This window comes from Mustela putorius, unplaced genomic scaffold (genome assembly GCF_011764305.1).
Source record: "Mustela putorius furo isolate JIRA1106 unplaced genomic scaffold, ASM1176430v1.1 tig00003987_pilon_pilon_pilon, whole genome shotgun sequence".
NCBI classification, from domain to species: Eukaryota; Metazoa; Chordata; class Mammalia; order Carnivora; family Mustelidae; genus Mustela; species Mustela putorius.
Window position 1 is genome coordinate 18,091,125 of NW_025422126.1, and position 19,286 is coordinate 18,110,410.

General features: G+C 41.6%; 1 protein-coding gene and 1 long non-coding RNA gene across 4 annotated transcripts in view; one reads left to right on the top strand and one right to left on the bottom strand.

Annotated features, from left to right (window-relative positions):
• The window catches only part of LOC106006943, a 30,507-nt gene extending 25,272 nt beyond the window's left edge, over window positions 1-5,235 (top strand). Inside the window, exon 7 of the long non-coding RNA XR_001181314.2 lies at window positions 2,206-5,235. This is a non-coding gene — a long non-coding RNA (uncharacterized LOC106006943). The remainder of the gene's footprint in view (window positions 1-2,205) is intronic.
• The window catches only part of GRM5 (glutamate metabotropic receptor 5), a 530,405-nt gene that overhangs the window by 30,909 nt on the left and 480,210 nt on the right, over window positions 1-19,286 (bottom strand). The gene's annotated exons all lie outside the window — the stretch shown is intronic.

Sequence of the window (19,286 nt, forward strand, 5' to 3'; positions counted from 1 at the left end):
TTCCTGGTCCCTGTGTGCATGTGAGGGGCTGAGGAGTGCAGGCAGGTCATGCTTCACGTGACTGTGACAGCTGTCTGAGAGTGGGGACAACCCCCAGAGCGAGGGGAGCAGCCGCGGCAAGTCTGAGTTTGAGGAGTTGTGCTCTGACTCACGTGAGCTTCACAAAAATCCCCTCTACTCTAGTACACTGGACAGAATGTACTGAAATCACAAGTCTTGGACCTTTCTACTTCCTTTCTACCTCCCTTAACGTCTTCGTTTCATTGTTTTAATAGTATCATTTTAATAAAGGCGATTCTGCTTCTCCTGGTTTTAAGATAATATCGTTTATTATAATCACATACAACTACAACAGATGGATAAACTAATTTTTCCATTTCTGATCAGATTCCACATTGTTCAATGTGTGTCACAATAAATTGAAAGTGAGATTGTCTTAATTTCATAATGGGAGACACCCGAAGAAACATTTCATAAAAATGATGCTACGAAGTCTTGTCTTAGGTACTTGTGTCTTAAGTACTCATTATACACCAAGTACTCAACTGGTATTTGCATGGTGATCTAGAAGTGTATGAGTTTATCATGGCAGAGTGTGATCAATGAATTTATGAATTTACATAGTGTCATATATACTGCATATATACATACAAACACATATATGACCACACACACATACATACACACAATTGCACACACATCTCTAAATAACCATATACAAACACACGCATAGAGCTAAATATACAAGAGGCCTCCAAATTTTTCTAAACATGTTGGGTTTTAGTTTGTTTGAGATAGTCAATCAGTCGAGGTAATTAAGTGTACTGGCTTGGGAACTGGTCAACATGAGTTTGATTCCTAGCAATACCACTAGCTGTATGATTTTGAGTAACATATAACTTTTCTTATATTTTCTCTTTGAATAATGGGAGCAATGCTACTTAACTCATAGTGTTGATGTTTTGCATGAGGATTTTAGTATTTGATTTCACAAAGACATTATGAGATAGGTACTATTATCATCCTCATTTTACAGATAAAGAAACTGAGCCACAGAATGGTTAAGTAACTTGCTGAAAGTCACACAGTAAGAGGGGGCAAAGCCAGGCACATATCTGAGCTGTTGAACTCTAAAGCTTGTACTCTAGAACACCATAACTAAAATTAATAAAGGGATGATGAAAGGGAAAAGAAAACACATTAAAAAAAAATCAAAGAGAAGCCAAAAAATAGGAAGAGGAAAGGGAATAAATGTAAGTTCCAGGCCCTGTATTAGGAGTTTTTATATATTGTCTCAAGCATCCTTACATCCCTGGGGAGGGGTGGTGATGACTTTATTCAAAATGAAACAAGATGGGACCCAGGAGGGAGACAAGCCATAAGAGTCTTCTTAGTCTCAGGAAACAAACTGAGGGTTACTGGAGGGAGGGGAGGGAGGTCGAAGGGAGAGGGTGGCTGGGGGATGGACACTGGGGAGGGTGTGTGCTATGGTGAGCGCTGTGAATTGTGTAAGACTGATGCATCACAGACATGTACCCCTGAAGCAAATAATACATCATGTGTTAATTAAAAAAAAAAAGAGAACCAGTGTTCACATGGCTGATGAGTATTGATGTTGGAATTCCATAGGTCCTGCTTATAAATAATATCCTCAGACACATATTGTGTGTCTTCTAGATGCTTAGCATAGTGCTTAGTTCTGTAGCTGACAGTAAGAAAATGCATTTCACAGCCTCTGACCTCAAAGAGCTTGTAATCTAATGGGTATGACAAACATGGACACTGTAAACAGAGAACCCTAAATCCAGGGTGAAGATAACAATACCACATGTGGACAAGACTGACTGAACATAGAACTAAAATGGTAAATCTCGTGATGGGTTCTAATTTAACCTGGACTGGGAGGCACATTGTGCAGTTGTGTGCTGTTGTGTGCATAAGTAAAAAGACATGATGTTATTTTATTTTCCTTTTTATTTATTTATTTATTTTTAAAATTTGAGATAGTGTATGCATGCACGTGAGTGAGCTGCGGGAGGGACAGAGGGAGAGAGATCATCTCCAGCAGACTTCCCAGTGAGGGCAGAGTCCTATCTCAGGACACTTGAGGTCATGACCTGAGCCAAAATCCAGAGTTAGATTCTTAAGCAACTGTGCCACCCAGGTGCCCCATGATATTTTTTCATTTCCTTTCTTCTCACACAGGACCTGTCAAAATGGAGGGCTTAAGCTCCCTCCATCCCCGGAAAGAGGGTGAATTGAAGGGGAGGAAGAGGAAAACCAATGGGGGCAAGACCATTGCTCTGCCTGTTAGCTCCATGTCCGAGCCACATCTGTATCCTGTGCCCATGATGGTGTCTAGAACCTGGCAGGGTTTAATGAAAGAAATGTGCTGGTGGAAAGAACAAATGAGAAAAAAAGAAAAAAAAAAAGATGATTTCAGGGAAGATGTAGAGAAATCACAAGGAAGCAAAAGATAAACAACACTACAACCAGGACCCATGGTATCGTGTTGTCTTTCAAGGCCTTTGCTGTCTGCTCTTAGATAACTGCGTCCTCTCCTGTGCCCCCGACAAAGACCTGAAGCACCTATACAGTTCTCTACTGACATTATCTGTTCACATCTCGGGCTCCACTTTGAGGAGAGGCATTGTGCAGGGAAAGGACAGTATTATATTCATCTTGATTACCTCCAGTGCCTAAAATACCATCCAGCTCACAGCAGACCACGTGACGAATCATAGGCTCTCAGCAGATGCTACCTGTGTATTACTACAGTCGGGATGATAAACATGCACTGAGCAGAGAACCTTGCTTTCCTGTGACTGACTTCCGCCCAACTCGTTCCAGCCAACTTGTTTTTGCTGTCTGGTATACAATTTAGAGCCTCCTACCTCTACTGGCTTCAATTTATTAAGTTTATTTGGATCCCATTCTCCGTAAAAGCGTGCATTGCCCCCCTGTGTCTCCTCTAGTGAAACACCCACGACCCCGTTCCGGTATTTGTCCCCCTTCCTGTGGGGCTCTGCTGCCCTCTAGGGGGCCTTGTTCATCTCACACTTTTCGGGACCCGGTTCTATCTGCATTTGGCAGCACCGTCTTTGGGTGGGATGGCCATGCTCAGGGCGGGGCTGCCAGCTCCCAGGGCTCCCTTGCCTGCTCTTCTCATCCCCATCTTGTAAGTTTGTGGCTCTATAGTGTAATCAGTTTGGTACTTGAGCTTCGTTAAGCAAGGAGGATGTCAAGAAGAGAAACATCACAAGTGGAGGTTTGGAGAGTGCTGCCGTGGGGTCTCCGTTCGTTGGTACCAACAGGGTCCTCAGTTATGGGTATCCCACTTGTGTCACAGTAGTTTACATATCGCATCACCATGTATTCTATGGAATCCAGTAGCCGACTAATGGAAGTGTTCGATCTGATGAATAAACAATGATTTCTGTCTTTGCCTCCCTCTGGGGACAAAGAACTTCCTCAAAGCATCTGGGGATTCCATTGCTTTTTGTCAAAGCCCAAAGTAACATCTGGTTGCCACATCCATTTAGGATGACCCTTACCTCTACCTAGTTTGACTTTGCTGGCGCCGTTGACCACTTCTTCGTTTATGAATTGCTCTTTTTCCTTTCGTGTCACCACTTGCATCTGGGGGTCAGGGGTACTTGGTCTATTCTTCTGGAATTCTTTGGTCTGCAGACTCCCTTTCCTTATCTAATTTCTGGTTTTGCCCTTGGTTCTCCCACATTGTACTTCAAACACTAAACTCTCCTGATTTTCAGGCCAGTTTTTCCAGCAGCTTCTTGGACTTGTTCACTTAGATGTTCTCTTGGGAATCTTGAATTTAATAATTCCAAAACTAAACTCGTGTTTTCTTCACACTTTCTCTCCTTTAACTTGGGATCATCTCCGGTTCCAAATTTCTTTCAGTTCATTCTTTTTTTTTTTTTAATATTTTTACATATTCATGAGAGACAAAGAGAGATGGAGAGAGAGATGAGAGTGAGGCAGAGGCAGAGGGAGAAGCGGACTCGCTGCTGAGCAGGAACCCAACACGGGGCTCAGTCTCAGGACCCTGGGATCATGACCCAAGCCAAAGGCAGATAGTCAAGCGACGGAGTCACCCTGATGCCCTCATTTCATCCTCTTATATCACATATGGATGGCTCCCCCACAGAGCTTTTATTTTAATTTCCAGCCTGGACTTCTCTAAGCTTATAAGACATAGTATTAATGTGTCCAAAACTGAATACTTGATTTTAACCTTCAAAACTCTCTTCCCCAAGTCTGAATTACAACACTCTCAATCACCCCATTTACACAGATCAAAAACCTGGAGCTCATGTTTAATTTTTCTCTTTCCTTTATAAACAACTTAATGATTGAGTCCTCTATTGTTAGACTTTCCACTTGATACCATCACAGTCTCTCAGCGAGCCTGTCTCAGTGAATGTCTGATTTCTTTCGTCTCTTCTTTCCACTCTATATTCTATTCTGTCTCTAGAAACCAGACGGGTCTGTTTAACATATTAGTCTCATCATGTAACTTCTTGAAACTTCTAAAGTTCTCCATCACATTCAGGACAAAAAAACATCTGTACTTCACCTAGTCTGATCCTCAAGTGCCAGTTCACAATTTCTCTTACTGTTCTCCCCACTTTTTATTTTACTCCAACCACAATGGACACAATGACAGTCTTGTTCCTGCCTCAAGATCTTTCTACCTGCTGTACCCTCTGCCTGGAACACTTAGCCTTCACCTCCCAGACCTTTATGTGTCTTATTTTCTCACTTCATTGTGCTCTCTGTTCAACTGATTGAGAGGCTGTTCATGACACCGTATCTAAAAATATCTAAAATAACTTGCCAAAGCTCACTGTAGTCTCTCACCTTTTCTCACTTTTCTTTAAAGAAATTATACCTACCTGGAATTATAGGATGTATTTTTTTTAGCATCTGGAACTATGCTATGTATTTATTTACTTTTTGTTATCATTCTCTCCAAATATAATTGAAATTCTGTGGGGATTGAAATTTTGTTTTGTTTCACATTTAACCTCAAAGCTTAGAGCAGTTCCTGGTACACAGTACATTCTCAATTAATACTTGCCAGATGTACTCAGTTAATAATTTCTGAGTCATCATAATAACTCATATAACTTGGACTTGATCTTCAATGGGGTGATTATATAAGATGTATTATGTATTAGTTTGAAAATATTTAAAAAATAGCTTATAATGGGGGCGCCTGGGTGGCTCAGTGGGTTAAGCCGCTGTCTTCGGCTCAGGTCATGATCTCAGGGTCCTGGGATCGAGTCCCGCATCAGGCTCTCTGCTCAGCAGGGAGCCTGCTTCCTCCTCTCTCTCTGCCTGCCTCTCTGCCTACTTGTGATCTCTCTCTGTCAAATAAATAAATAAAATCTTAAAAAAATAGCTTATAATGTCTCAAAAGCATCTAATATCTGATTAAATATGTTTAAGTTGAGGACAAGGACAAATTAAGCATGGCTACCATTTTGAGACTGGAAAGTGGCACTTGTTACATTTAACAGAAAGACAGAAATAGTGAAACTATTGCAGAAGAATTTATTTTATATAAAAGAGTGAGTTTTGGACATGCTGAGGTTGAGATGATGTTGGTTATGAAGATGGTACTATCCAGTTGCCATGTGAAGACTAACAACTAGAACTTAAGGAAGAATACTTGAGAATTGAAAGTGCAATGATGGTTGGGTTTTCCAAAGAAAAGAACACAAGGAAAAAGGAGCCAAGGACCATGGACTGATCTTAGAGAGACAACTAAGGTCAGGAAGTGGCCCCATGTAGCCCTAAACTTGGTAACTTTGTGCCTGCTGTTACCTCTTACTGGAATGTCTTCCCCTAATGAGCAACTCAAACATGTCCACTTAGCTTTCTTTTCAGTGCCACCTCCTCTGTGCATTTTTTTAGTAGATCATTGAGAGTTGAAATTGATAACCGATCCCCCCTTTTGAGGCCAACAGGAATTTTTTTTCAGCTCAAGAGTAATGGAGAATATAATAAGGCAGAGTACAAAGAGCATGGAGAGTAGCCTGGCAGTCATGGGTTTCATGGGTTTCAGTCAGCTCAATCATAAGCTAAGTGTACGATCTTGGAAAAATGATTCCATCTCTCTGAGCCTTCATTTCTACAGCTATAAAAATTAGTGTATCTTTACTTTTCAAGGCTGTTGTACAAATTGAATGACATGTAATAGTTCAGAGCACACTGAAGGATCTCAAAAAACATTCATTTTCTTCATGTGTGTGTATGTGTTAGGGGACATTGGGAGGAGTGCTAGAGTAGTCAGTGGACAAATGACTCAAAAAAGGTGGAAAAACTATTTTAGCCAAGAAGCTAGAGAAAAGGATATTCTTATCTTCCCACTGGTTATTTCTTCCTCAACAATTCCATCTTTACCAAGGGAATGGAGTTTGAGAAAAGAGGAAGAATCATTAACTCACAGAATTATGCCGAAGGTGTACTTTCTTTTGGTATGAAATGTTATGTTCTGAAAGAGATATGACTTGTATACCCCAGATATGGTGTAGCTAGCTCACTTATAAACAAGGCTACTACAAATGAACATTTCTAGAAGCAAAATTTTAAAAAAATGCTTAATTTGCCCTACCACCCAATTTATATCAATATTTTTATCAAATTCAAGTAGTAACAAATGAAATCACTAATGTCACTTGCAAACTAAAATTCACTGTAATCACAGTATTCAAGAATATCAATTCATTATACAAAGGGAATGTTTTAGATGCAATTCATCAAAATCATCCAGACATAGTCTTTTATAGTTCCACAAATATACTTTAATTATTGCAGAGCCAAACCATTTAATTAATCATTTCAAAGTGTTTCTCTTCCCCCAAATTAAATACCTGAATCATATCATTTGTACAACCCACCAGATCTAAATCTTCTTAATTTACCTCTACCTACCCGATGAGATATATTTAATTTCTGTCAAATATAACAGAAATATATTTAATCTCTGTTAAATATAGCAAATATATTTAAATGGTATATTATCAGGCAGTGGTAGAACAGGACTTGACAAGTTGACTTATTCTCTTGGAAGATAAACTACTATTGATTGCTGATTCACCATTAGGTGAGGAAGCAGATCTTCACCAGAGGCTAGAAAAGTGAATCTTTGTTGGTCACTCACATATTTATCAGAGAATATATATATATATTTAGTTTGGGAGAAAGAGAGAGAGAGAACACAGAGGGAGAGGGAGAAGCAGATTCCCTGCTGAGGAGAAAGTCTGACGCAGGGCTGGATCCCAGGACCCTGGGATCACGACCTGAGCCAAAGGCAGATGCTGAACTGACTGAGCCAGCCAGGCACCCTTAGAGAACCTTTTATTTATTTCTATTTTAATTTTTTTTCAAGATTCATTTATTTATTTATTTGACACAGAGAGAGAGGGAAAGAGAGAGAGAGAGAACATGTGGGAGTGGGAGAGGAGAAGCAAGCTTCCCACTGAGCAGGGAGCCAGACATGGGGCTCGATTCCAGGACCCTGGGATCATAACCTGAGTCGAAGGCAAATAAATGCTTAACAACTGAGCCACCCAGGCACCCCCCTAGAGAACCTTTTAAAACCGTCACTGTGTTAGTTATTGATGATGAAGACCTAGAAAGCAATGCATACAGGAAACTTACAGTCTATCAGTGAGAAAAGCAAATAAATAAAACACAATTTCAGGGGTTCTACATGAAGGGACCCAGCAAGTCCAATGGAAATGCAATTTATAAAAGAGTTATAATATTTGGGTTAGGGATTGGAGGGTAAGAAGGTATTTTTTAGGTAGAAGGAAGATAATCACAGGTATTAGTAGAGGCAAAAAGAATAGAATATACACAGGCAGGAGCATACCAAACAAAGAAATAGCTGAAGCCTTTCAGCACTGGTGGAGGGGACATCATAGTGGGCAGGATATGTAGTATGTGGTTGGAGGAGCGCTGGTGGAGGGGACCTTTGGGGATTGGTGGAGTAGACTGGTGGCTGGCCCTGAGGTTGAGAAGGTCAAGTCTTGAAGGGCCAGGTCTTTAAGGGCTTAGTGAGCTATGTAATAGAGTTTTAGATATTTATATTTTATGGCTTAAAGACCTACAATTTGAAGGTTGGGTAACATGATCAAATTTGTGGTTTAGGAAGATGGCTCTGGCAGCTGTTGGGACAGATTGGCACATCAATAATAGAGATTTGGGACTTTATGTTAGTCGTTCAGACAGTAGGTTATGGGATTCAGATCCATGGCGATATCAGTGAGAATGCAAGAGATAAGGTAATGTCAGTAGAGAATGTGACTGATTGGATGTGAAGCATCAAGGAAAGTGAAGAGTCGAGATTGACACAGGTTTGGGCAGCAAGGTTGAAGGTGTGACCTTTATCCAGAGAGGAAATGTAAAAAGAAGAAGAGCCTGCAATGAGAATGTTTAGATAAGGGATGATGAGGTTATTATTTAATTTCCTGGTCAAAATAATATTTTCCTCTCATGTCCTGTCTTATACATTATAATTATCCAGGATGTCAAAAACACTGAATTCTAAAAATTGACTTAAATGTTTGCATGCAGTAAGTGCTTGAGAAATATCTAGTGAATTTCAACCGTTCCTGACCACTTTTATTTTTATTTTACAGATTTTGTTTATTTTAGACAGAGAGCGAGCATGAGCCGGGGTGGGGGGGGGTAGGGGATGAGGGAGAGAGAGAATCTCAAGCAGATTCTGAGCGCAGAGCCCCACACAGGGCTCGGTCTCGGGACTCTGAGATGGTGACCTGAGCCCAAATCAAGAGTCAAACGCTTAACCGACTGAACCACCCAGGTGCTCCAAGCTGAGGACTTTTTAAAAAGATATATTCCACCATCACACATAGTTTTAAATGACTAAATTTAGAAGCAGTCTTTATTTGAAGAAAGGAAATAAAAACATTAAAAAATTGTAACTGGTAAAACTGTAACCATGTTCCTAGTCTGCTGCTTCCTTTAAGAAATATATCCTATTCCTTGCATTAATTTAGTTCAAGTAAGTGCTGTCTGCATTATATGGCTATTTCAGCCAAAAAAAAAAAAAAAAAAAAAAAACCCTGAAATGGGTTTTTGTGCATACTTGCTTTGATGACCAAACTGGGTTGACTTAGGACCTTAACTAGTTCGCAACTCAGCAGAGTACTCTAGACAGTGGCTTGAAGTCTCACAGTAAGAGAAAGTACTAAGGGAGAGAGTTAACAAAAGAAAATGGGGCAATGGTTATCATTTCATTTGTTAAAGGGGTTTAAACGGGAAGGTATCCAACCTAAATCAAAATACAGTGAAGACGACACTTTTTACAAATCACTTTTTTCAATCCTGACCTTTCATTGATACCTACAAGCTCTTCACTACCCTTTCAAATATAGTATTAGCGTTTATAATTTCTGGTAGTTAAGGTCTAAAGCCAACTCTGGGATTAGAATTGAAGGTCCAACTCTTTCTAGATATCTATCCTTAGGCAATTTGCTTTCCCTCCTTGTGCCTCAATTCTCTCGTTTATACAGCGAGGCTACTAATGTTACCTGCTTCATGGGGTTGTCTTAGGATTTGACGAAAGTTTCTGAGGCACTGATAATAGCACCCGCCAAATTATAAATGCTGGTAATGGTTAGATTTTAGCATCAGCTTCATCATTCTGGTCATCCCTCATCCACTTCCTACACTCCACCTTCTCTTCTCTGGTTTCCACCTGTTTACACTCTGGGCTGGAGGGCTAAAAAGCTTGATTTTAAATCTAGCAATGGTGACTGCCTGACCCCATACTTGGCATCCTTTCTCATCTGCGTCCCACTGCCAGTCTGTAGCCTCGTCTTACTTGCACTGCGTGCTCCACGACAAAATGCTGCAGACTCTGACTCGTTAGGTTTTACTGAAGTAAAAGGTTATCTGCTTCTTCATCATGCTTTGGTGCCCTCTGGAAATGGGATGACTCAGGGAAGATTGACTTCTCAGTCAGAAGGTCAAGCTTTTGAGAAAGCCTGACATTTACGGCTAAAGTTCTTAACTGCAACACTGGTATTCAAACCCTGGTTGAGCCATTCACCACTTTGGGCAAGTGTCTTCATCTTTCTAAACTTTGGTGTCTTCATTGGTATAATGGGCATGAGAAGTCTTCCAAGCAGGATCATGTAAGAAATGTAGTGTTCTAACAGAAAAAAAGACAACTTACTGAATGGGAGATGTTTGTAAAGGACATATCCAATAAGGGGTTACTAATCAAAATATATAAAGAATTTATACAACTCAACATAAAAAAACCTCAAATAATCCAATTAAAAATTGCCAGAAGCTATGGACAGACATTTCCCCAAAAATGACATACAGATGGCCAACAAATGCATGAAAAGATGTTCAACACCACTCATCATCAGGGAAATGCAAATCAAAACCACAATGAGATACCACCTCACACCTGTCAGGATGGCTATAATCAATGACATAAGAAAGTACAAGTATTGGGCAGATATGGAGAAAAAGGAACCCTCACACGCTGTTGGTGGGAATGCAAACTGGTGCAGCCACTGTGGACAAACTGGTGCAGCCACTGTGGAAAACAGTATGGAGGTTCCTCAAACATTAAAAATAGAACTGCCCTATAATCCAGTAATTCTACGACTGAGTATTTACCCAAAGAATACAAAAACACTGGATCAAAAATGTATATGCACCTCAATATTTATTGCAGGGTTATTACAATAGCCAAGATAAGGAGGCAGCCCATCTATCCATGGATAGATGAATGGATAAGGAAGAGGTGAGATACATGCACATACACACACAGACACAGACACACATACGTATACACACACAAAATGGTATATTACTCAGTCATTAAGGAAGAAAGAAATCTTGCCATTTGCAACAACATGGATAGATCTAGAAGGCATAATGCTAAGTGAAATAAGTCAGAGAAAGACAACTATATGATTTCATTCACATGTACAATTTAAGAAACAAAACAAGTGAACATAGAAAAAAAAAAAGAGAGAGAGAGAGAGAGAGAGAGAGACAAATGAGCAAACAAAAAACCCCAAACTCTGAACTACAGAGAACAAACTGGTGGTCACCAAATGGAGGAGGGTGGGGGGGGGTGAACTAGGTAAAGCAGATTAATTTAGGATGAGCGCTGGGTAATGTATGGAAGTGCTGAATCACTATATTGTACACCAGAAACTCTATGTTAATTATACTGGAGTTAAAAAAAAGAAAAAGACATGAATTGGATTAAATACATAGTATGCATGGGCACTGGTATCCCCAATAAATTAAAGATCTTGATAGAAGTTGGTTTGATTCCTGAAGAATAAACTCTGGAATCCTAATCAATTGAATTCAAAAGGCAATTTCTGGTGGCAGAGTGTGTGGCAGGAAAATATTTAAGCAAGGCTCCTCTACAGCATATAACAATATGTATGTTTTTAAAATCTAGCATCACTATTCTAGGAAGTGATGCTGATTTTCCCCCCCAGTTTTTATATGTCACACCATTTTTATAGGTATGGAAATGTGTTATCAATGATGATGAGAAAACCACAACAGGTTCGTGTTAGGAATTTTCTTCAGTCAGTACATCTGGGAATCAACACATCTACTGTTCGCACTGCTTTCTACAAAAGTTTGCCTCCAGCTGCTCGCATCAAGCTGTCTATGTAAGTCCACAGTGTGGTCTGCATTGTTAACAGCACAAGCTCTCTGAAACCCTCGCTCCCCTGGTGCTGCCCAGAGAACCCCGCCTGCCACCTAGTGGCCAGAAGATTGACTGGTCCATGCTGCCTGGGACGGGCATGGAGGGTTATGGGTGCAAGGAAAAGAAGAGAGAAGGGGACAGTCCGTAAACAGTTGACACACTGAGCCCGGTTCTTCACTGGCACCACTGAGGATGGTTAGAAATGCCCCGGAGTTAAAGGCTGTCTGCTCCTTTCAGCTCACGACTTGCTCTCTGTCTGGCACTGTTCTCCCTGGAGATGCAGTTGCAAAGCAGTGTCTGCACAGTGAATACAATTAAATGAAAGCCTCTGGAAATGTCCAAGGGGAAATTAGATAACATGTGCTTTGATGCAGGGATTTGGAGTTTGAAGGTGAAAAAGACAGGCAAGACATCAGAAGTCTGCATCTGCTTAGCCTCAGTTCAGCCCATTAGTATTCTGCTAATGTGTCTTTGTAAGTTCTTCACTGAAGTCAGTTTGCTCCGTTTCTCTCAAATATCAGACGTTTCAAACATCTTTTAGATTAAAAGAAGTCCTAAAGTTAGTCTTCTGTGATGAGTGGATGTTGAGATCATTTTTTTTCTTACATTTTTATTAACCAACAAAAGGGAAAAAGTGCTTGCTGGTCCATTTGGGCTGGAACATTTGGTTCCAAATTTGCTGTCCTGGCAGCCATTAGAGCAGTAGAGATGTCTGCTTTTGCCCTGGTCCATTCTTCAGCGGGCTGCACTCTTGGCTGTACCCCATGGCCAGACAGTCCCTGGGAGAAGCATCCTGAACTCAAATTCCCTCTCATTTCCTTCAGATGTTCCTTCGGAGACTTTTCCCCCTCACCGTTATAATGTGTCTGCTTGAGTCAGAACACACTCTTGGGAGTGCCTGACTTCCACCGACGGGTCAGGTGTTCCCTGCTGTCTTCAGTTTGTGACCAAGACACTGGTGGGAGCCAGAGTGAAATGGAACAGGCGTATCATAGAAGGTAGTTGAGATGGATGATGGAGGACAGTGGGAACCTTCTATCCTTTGAGGAGCATAAGTAGGAGGGATCAGTAGGGCTTGATTTCCTTTTTACCTCCTGTATCCCCACAATAGCAATTTACTGAGCTCCTACCCAGAGCCAACCTAGGGATAAATAAGAAAATCTTCTTGCCCTCAGGGACTTCTGGTAGAATATGTGTGTGTGTGTGTGTGTGTGTGTGTGTTTGTGTGTCTGTGAGATATGACCACAGTAAACCCTCATAGAATGAGGTTTATGAGGGTTTACTGTGGTCATATATATCTCACACACACACACACATAGACACACAGAGTACACCAATACAGAATGTCATGGAACCTCACCAGAATTTCATGTAGAAAAGACCAACATCTCCTCTCTCTCTGCCTGTGCCAAGATATCTTTTAGGGAGTGTAATGGTCAGAATAGAATCATTTAGTTGAGCTCCAGAACTTACAGATTAACATCTTCAAATCTGTCTCTGACTCTGATACCCCTGCCTTCTGTTATAACAACCCTTGTTGTTATAACAACCCTTGTGACTACCTTGGTTCCCCCTGAATAATTCAGGATAATCTCTTCTCAAGATCCTTAACATAATCACATCCACAAAGTCCCTTTTGCCATGGAAGGTGACATATTCAGATGTTCCAGGGAAAGGACTGTTTCCATGCTTGAGGGTCATTACTCCGCCTACCAAAGAGGACCATCCATGTTGATATTACACTACTCTCCCTTGTTCTGCCCATGCCATCTAAAACCGAAGAAAGTGTCTTTGCTGGTTTGGTTTTGCTTTTCTTTTTATAGCAATATTATATGGTGCCTTTCCCACTCCTCCATTCGTTCACCATGCTCCCCCATGTTGCACTGACATCACTGTTGGGGGATGAGTATAGGGGAATGGCAGATGATCTCCTGACTGGACACTGGCTCTAGTGAGGTAAAAGTGTATGCCCTGCAGTCACTGAGGCAGAGAGTGGAAGACTGCTGTAGAATTTATGAACGGAGTGTGGGAAGTATGCTTCATAACCCAACCAATAACAAAGCTCTGGTAAAAGCAGTGTTATTACCTTATGGCCAGGTGGGCAGGTGATGACCTAGAGTTTGAGTCCACAGAGCAAAAGTCCTGATATGGGGCAAACAGGAAGAAGGAACAATTACCCACTTTATATATCCTCTTGAAAGCTTGTCAGTCATGTTATTGTGGGGAAAAACATGGTGTTTCGACTTGGGTTTGAATCCCACCTGCATCCCTTATGAGCCGCACCAGCTTGGACAAATCATTAAACCTCTCTGCATTTAAGTTTCCTCGCCTTTAAAACAGAGAATAATAATTATATCTAATTCACGGGGCACCTGGGTGGCTCAATCAGTCCATTGTCCAACTCTTCGTTTTGGCTCAGGTCCTGATCTCAGGGTTGTCATGCTCTGCACTCAACAGGGAGTCTGCTTGTCCCTCTCCCTCTGCCCCTCCCCCAACTTGCACGTGCTTTCTCTCTTCTCTCCTCAAATAAATAAAATCTTTTAAAAAATAAAATAAATAGGGGCACCTAAAGCCTCTGCCTTCGGCTCAGGTCATGATCCCAGGGTCCTGGGATCGAGCCCTGCATTGGGCTCTCTGCTCAGCGGGGAGCCAGCTCTCTGCCCTGCTAGTGATCTCTGTCTGTCAAATAAATAAATAAAATCTTAAAAATATAAGATAAATAATATCTAATTCACATGGTTGTTATTGGCTGAGAACATGTAAGCCTGTGGTTCTCAACATGTGATCCACATGTCACCACACATTCATCAACATGAAATCCTTATCATCTGGGAGCTGGTTAGAAAGGCAAACTCTCTGGCTCCACCCCAGACCTGCTGCATCAGAAACTCTGCAGTTGGGGAGCTTTATTCTAGAAGATACTCATGTGTAATCCACATAGTATAGTGTCTCACACATGACTGGGACTTGCTTAGCAGATGCTGACTAGGATGATCTTTACCTTCTCTGGGAGCTTCATTGGGGTTACCGCACTTTGGTTTTTAGTTACCATTCATTTTAGAAGAACAAGCAAGGTCAGTGACAGCTCTGTTTGTTTTCTGAGTCATGATCTCTCTCTCTCTCTTTTTTTCCCCCTCCAAGTAAAAAAGCCACCTGAATTACAGAAAACAGTGCTATTAGTCTGCATTTTGGCCATGCCATTTTAATTCAGCAGAAGGAGAGTCACAGTTTCTGGCAACTTCTATCATCCAGAGTGTGTAGAGAAGGAGCCCAAGAATAAGGCCAGGCAGCAAGCTTGTACACAGGAGGGATGTTGTGAATCACTCTTTCTCTCTCTCTCTCTCTCTTTGACTAAACAGAAGTGAGCAAGTGAGTATGTACTTGCCTTCCCAAAGAGAGCTTCATATCATGTGATATATAAAATTGACCACAGTGATTCATCACTTAGTTTCTAAACATTAAGTAAAATGGACCCATCTGGGCCAAGTTAAAAATCAAAATAGTTTTTTCATGAAGAAATATAAACGCACTGCCAAAATCACAAGGGGAATGAGAAGAGTGGCTAACACTTACAAATCTCTTTTAAACTCTGAGGAAAGCCTAACTTTTTTTTTTTTTTAAGATTTTCATTTATTTGTTTGACAGACAGAGATCTCAAGTAGGCGGAGAGGCAGGCAGAGAGAGAGGAGGAAGCAGGCTCCCCGCTGAGCAGAGAGCCCGATGTGGGGCTCGATCCCAGGACCCTGCGATCATGACCTGAGCCAAAGGCCGAGGCTTTAACCCACTGAGCCACCCAGGCGCCCTGGAAAGCCTAACTTTTGAAAAAAGCACTGTCACAGAGACTCTGTAGCCTTCTACTTAAGAATATAATGGAAATTTTGAGTACCATTTGCCCCCAGGATGTAGCCATGATTTACTAGTAATTCAGGCCAGGTTCCCGAAGTCAAGTGTTTCCGTTTCAGTAAATTTCCTGAAGACTGATGTCATGGAACATCATATTAGGTCACCGGAGCTATGTATTAGGTGGATGGGAACTGAGATGACCCCATGATTAGGAGAAAGGAAACTCACATCTCATGAGCCTGCCTGTGGAACACACTCTGTGTAATGCTCATGATCCTAGGAGCGTAGCACACAGTGGAATACAGAGGATCATCTTCATCTTCCAGAGGTTCTGAGAATTAAGGGCTTGGTCTCAAGTCCCAGCTGGTGAGTGGCAGAGCCAGGAATGGAATCCATATCTTTGCTGACTAGGCTCCCTTCCTGCACCACAGTACTTCTGTCAAGTTATAACGGGATTGACACCGACAGCCTTGTTCCATGATGTCACCCTGACTGATTGGCCTATATGCCAAACAAACAAACAAACAAACAAAATCACCTTTAGGGTCTTTTCTCTGGGAGTAAAAAATAGAATCCAAATACTAATCAGTCAGACTTTTTCCCACACAAACAAAATCTATACAGATAGTTTAAAATCACCATTAAATAGGAAAGCTATCAGGCAGCCCTTTCAAGTTCAGATTTTACCTCAGAGGCTTCTGAGATAAAACACAAGTCAAATCAGGCTCAGCTGAGGGAATGACCATGGCAAGAAAGTACAGGGCCATAAAGATCGAGGGAGCAGTTTTCAGGGAAACTCCTAGAGGCAAGTCATGTCCTGCACCCATTCAGTCTCAATTTTCCTCTGCTCAGGCGACAAAATAAGAGCTGGGATAGGGACCATTGTTGGATGGTTATCTGCATGTGCCTGGAAGCCAGCCTGTCTTCATGGGAAACATGCCTCTTCTACTGACTCTTTTCATGGATTTGAGCAAGCAAATTACCCTCTGCGTATCCCAGTTGTCTTGTTTGTAAGAAGAGGATTGTTTGGAGGATATAAAGAGTTAATCCGCATAAGGGTTCTGAGGCTCAAAGGGGCTATCACCAAATGCTCAATGAATATAATTATACACAATCTTCCACCCTCCTTTGTGTCAAACGCCAGTGTCATTCGCACATCAGTATTCATCTACACCCCCTCCCCGCACCCTGCATCTATCCATTTATTCAACAAACATTTTTGAGTCCTAACCAGTGCCTGGCACTGGGCTGGATTCCAGTGGCACAGGAAAAATGAAGACATGGACCCTGTGCTTATTATTAAGTTCATGCGACAGTGTGTGTGTGTGTGTGGTGTATGCGCATCATCATGCATGTATATGCGTGCGTGTAAGGGGGTCTTACAGTTAAACATGGAATTATACCCCAGGATGATGAATGTGCTAGAGGGAGAAGCACATGGCTCGCTTGGGTCATGAAGAGTGGGACCTAATGTGGTCTCAGAGAGTCAGGACAGGCTTGCCAATAGAAGCGGTATCAAAGTTGAGTGTGATTTGGCCAAGTTGAGGGTGGTGGGGCAGGTGTATTTTGTAACACATTAGCTGCACTGATAGCAGCCTGAAAGCAAGAAAATTGAGTGTGTCCGAATGGAAAGTCAAGCAGGGAGTGACCAGATGCCAGGCTGGCTGGGAGAAGGCCCCTACTCCCAGGTGTTCTGTAGCCTTTCCTGCCACAGAAGGGGAAGGAAGTTTGGCTTTATCCTATCCTCACTGGTGAAGCCCTGAGGATGGCTAAGCAGGCATAAAGTATATAAATAGTATCTACTGTTTGAATTGGATCCTTTGGGCGGTTTTCTAATTCTCCACATGCAGAACTTTGCTGCTTCTGCCTCTGGGCTCCTCTGTTCCCCTGTGGACTCCTATCACAGCACTCCATCACGTTATGAAACCTAACCTGTGTCCCGTTCTGTTTTGGGAGACTGAGAACTCCTCAAAGAGTGTTTCTTACTTATCTCTGGATCCCCAGAATCTACTTGTACTCTGTGGAAGCTTGATGAAAAACAACAAGTTTGCTTGTAGCATAAAGCATTTTTTCTTATATTTTTTGAATGAAGAAGTTGTGAGGCATGTGTGCTAAATGTTCTGAGAGTCAGATGAGGGAAAATCTGTGAGACAGTCTCTTCTGACAGGGTTTTAGTGGGGAAGCTGCACCCTGGAAGAGAAGAACCACCTGGAAAGATAGAAGGAAGAGGCAGGGGATTCTAAAGAGGAAGAGATACACGAACGTATATCATAACTTCTTAATGATATCTAAGCAAATGGAAATTCTCAAAGCTCTGAACACAGTTGGGGTATACTGACCCATACTGACATATAGAGAACTAGTTTTCCAGGCAAATTATAATTTGGGCAAAGGACGTGAAAGGGTTAGCTGTTGCTTTAGCAGATAGTCTGACTAGGCTCTCATGACCAAGTCAATGAAAGCAAAGTTCATTAGTTAATTAAAACAAAAGCGGCAAATCATAGTTTCTAAAATTAAGGTGGGCAGTGCTGATGTTTCTGCTGCCTGCGGAGAATCCCCAGCGAGGCTTTTACCTTCTGAGAGAACATGTATGACCTAGAGCTACAGCCTCTGTCATTCATTTAGCCATGAAATGCCCATTGCATCTGAAATCCTCAGCCCCACGATGCTGGAAATTCTGAATCTTGTAGAACCAGAACTTTAGACTCAACACGTTCAGTGCTTTATTTAGGTCAGAAGTGGTTTTGTGTTCACTTGTCAATTTGCAGCTGAAGTGAAGGCCTTACACGGAAGCATGGCATCATCTGCTTGACAATGATTTGATGCTGTGCCATGTCGTGCTGGAGAATTAGTGTCTAGAACCAAAATGTTAATCACAGGGACTGCTATACATTGATGGCATAAATAGTATGTTTCTATATAAAAAAAATCTATAGTGACTCACTCCCGTTTAAATAAAAATCTCCCTTTGCTATTTCAGTGAATTGAATGACTGACTCTGAGCACTTTTCTTTCTGGGGCTCTAGGGTGAGCCTATTCCGCTTCCCAGAAAGCTGCTAGATCTCTTGGTCTTGGCTCTGTTTTTCCCTTAGGTGCTTACGAGGACACAAGTGATTCATTCTCTCTCCATGACCGGAGGTGGGAATGGGCTCTTTCTGTCCCCCTTCTCACTGAAGACAGGAACAACTCTTCAGTTTCCCAGAAACAGGTCTTCTCTTTGGCTGTGATATTTTCCATCGTAAGTTCCCTTTGTAGTATCAGTGCTCCAGAAAGTTAAGAGAGTTACCTGGCAGTAATAGTCCTATGTTCAACAAGCTTGGGGAACTATTGAAAAGAATGAATGAATGAATGATTGGTTTCTATATTGCAAAACTTCTCAGTGTTTATCCCTAAACACAGTCACACTATTCTAAAGGAATAGTTAGCATGCTTTCAAACTTGTTTGACCAAATACCTTTTCCTTTTTTTCCCCCATGGAACAATTTATGAGAGTAGCTCTCCAAAGAATACATTCTGGGGAAGGTTTAGCTCTAAGGCCAACGTGCTAAGGTCTGAGTTGGGAGCTGAGTATAACTAACTGGTCACAAGACTGTGGGCGAGGGTTCTAACCACGATAACCCAAGTTCCCTGTTTGAAAAATGGGAAAGATTATTGCTCCTTCTTTCAACATTTTCAATAATTACCACTAGGT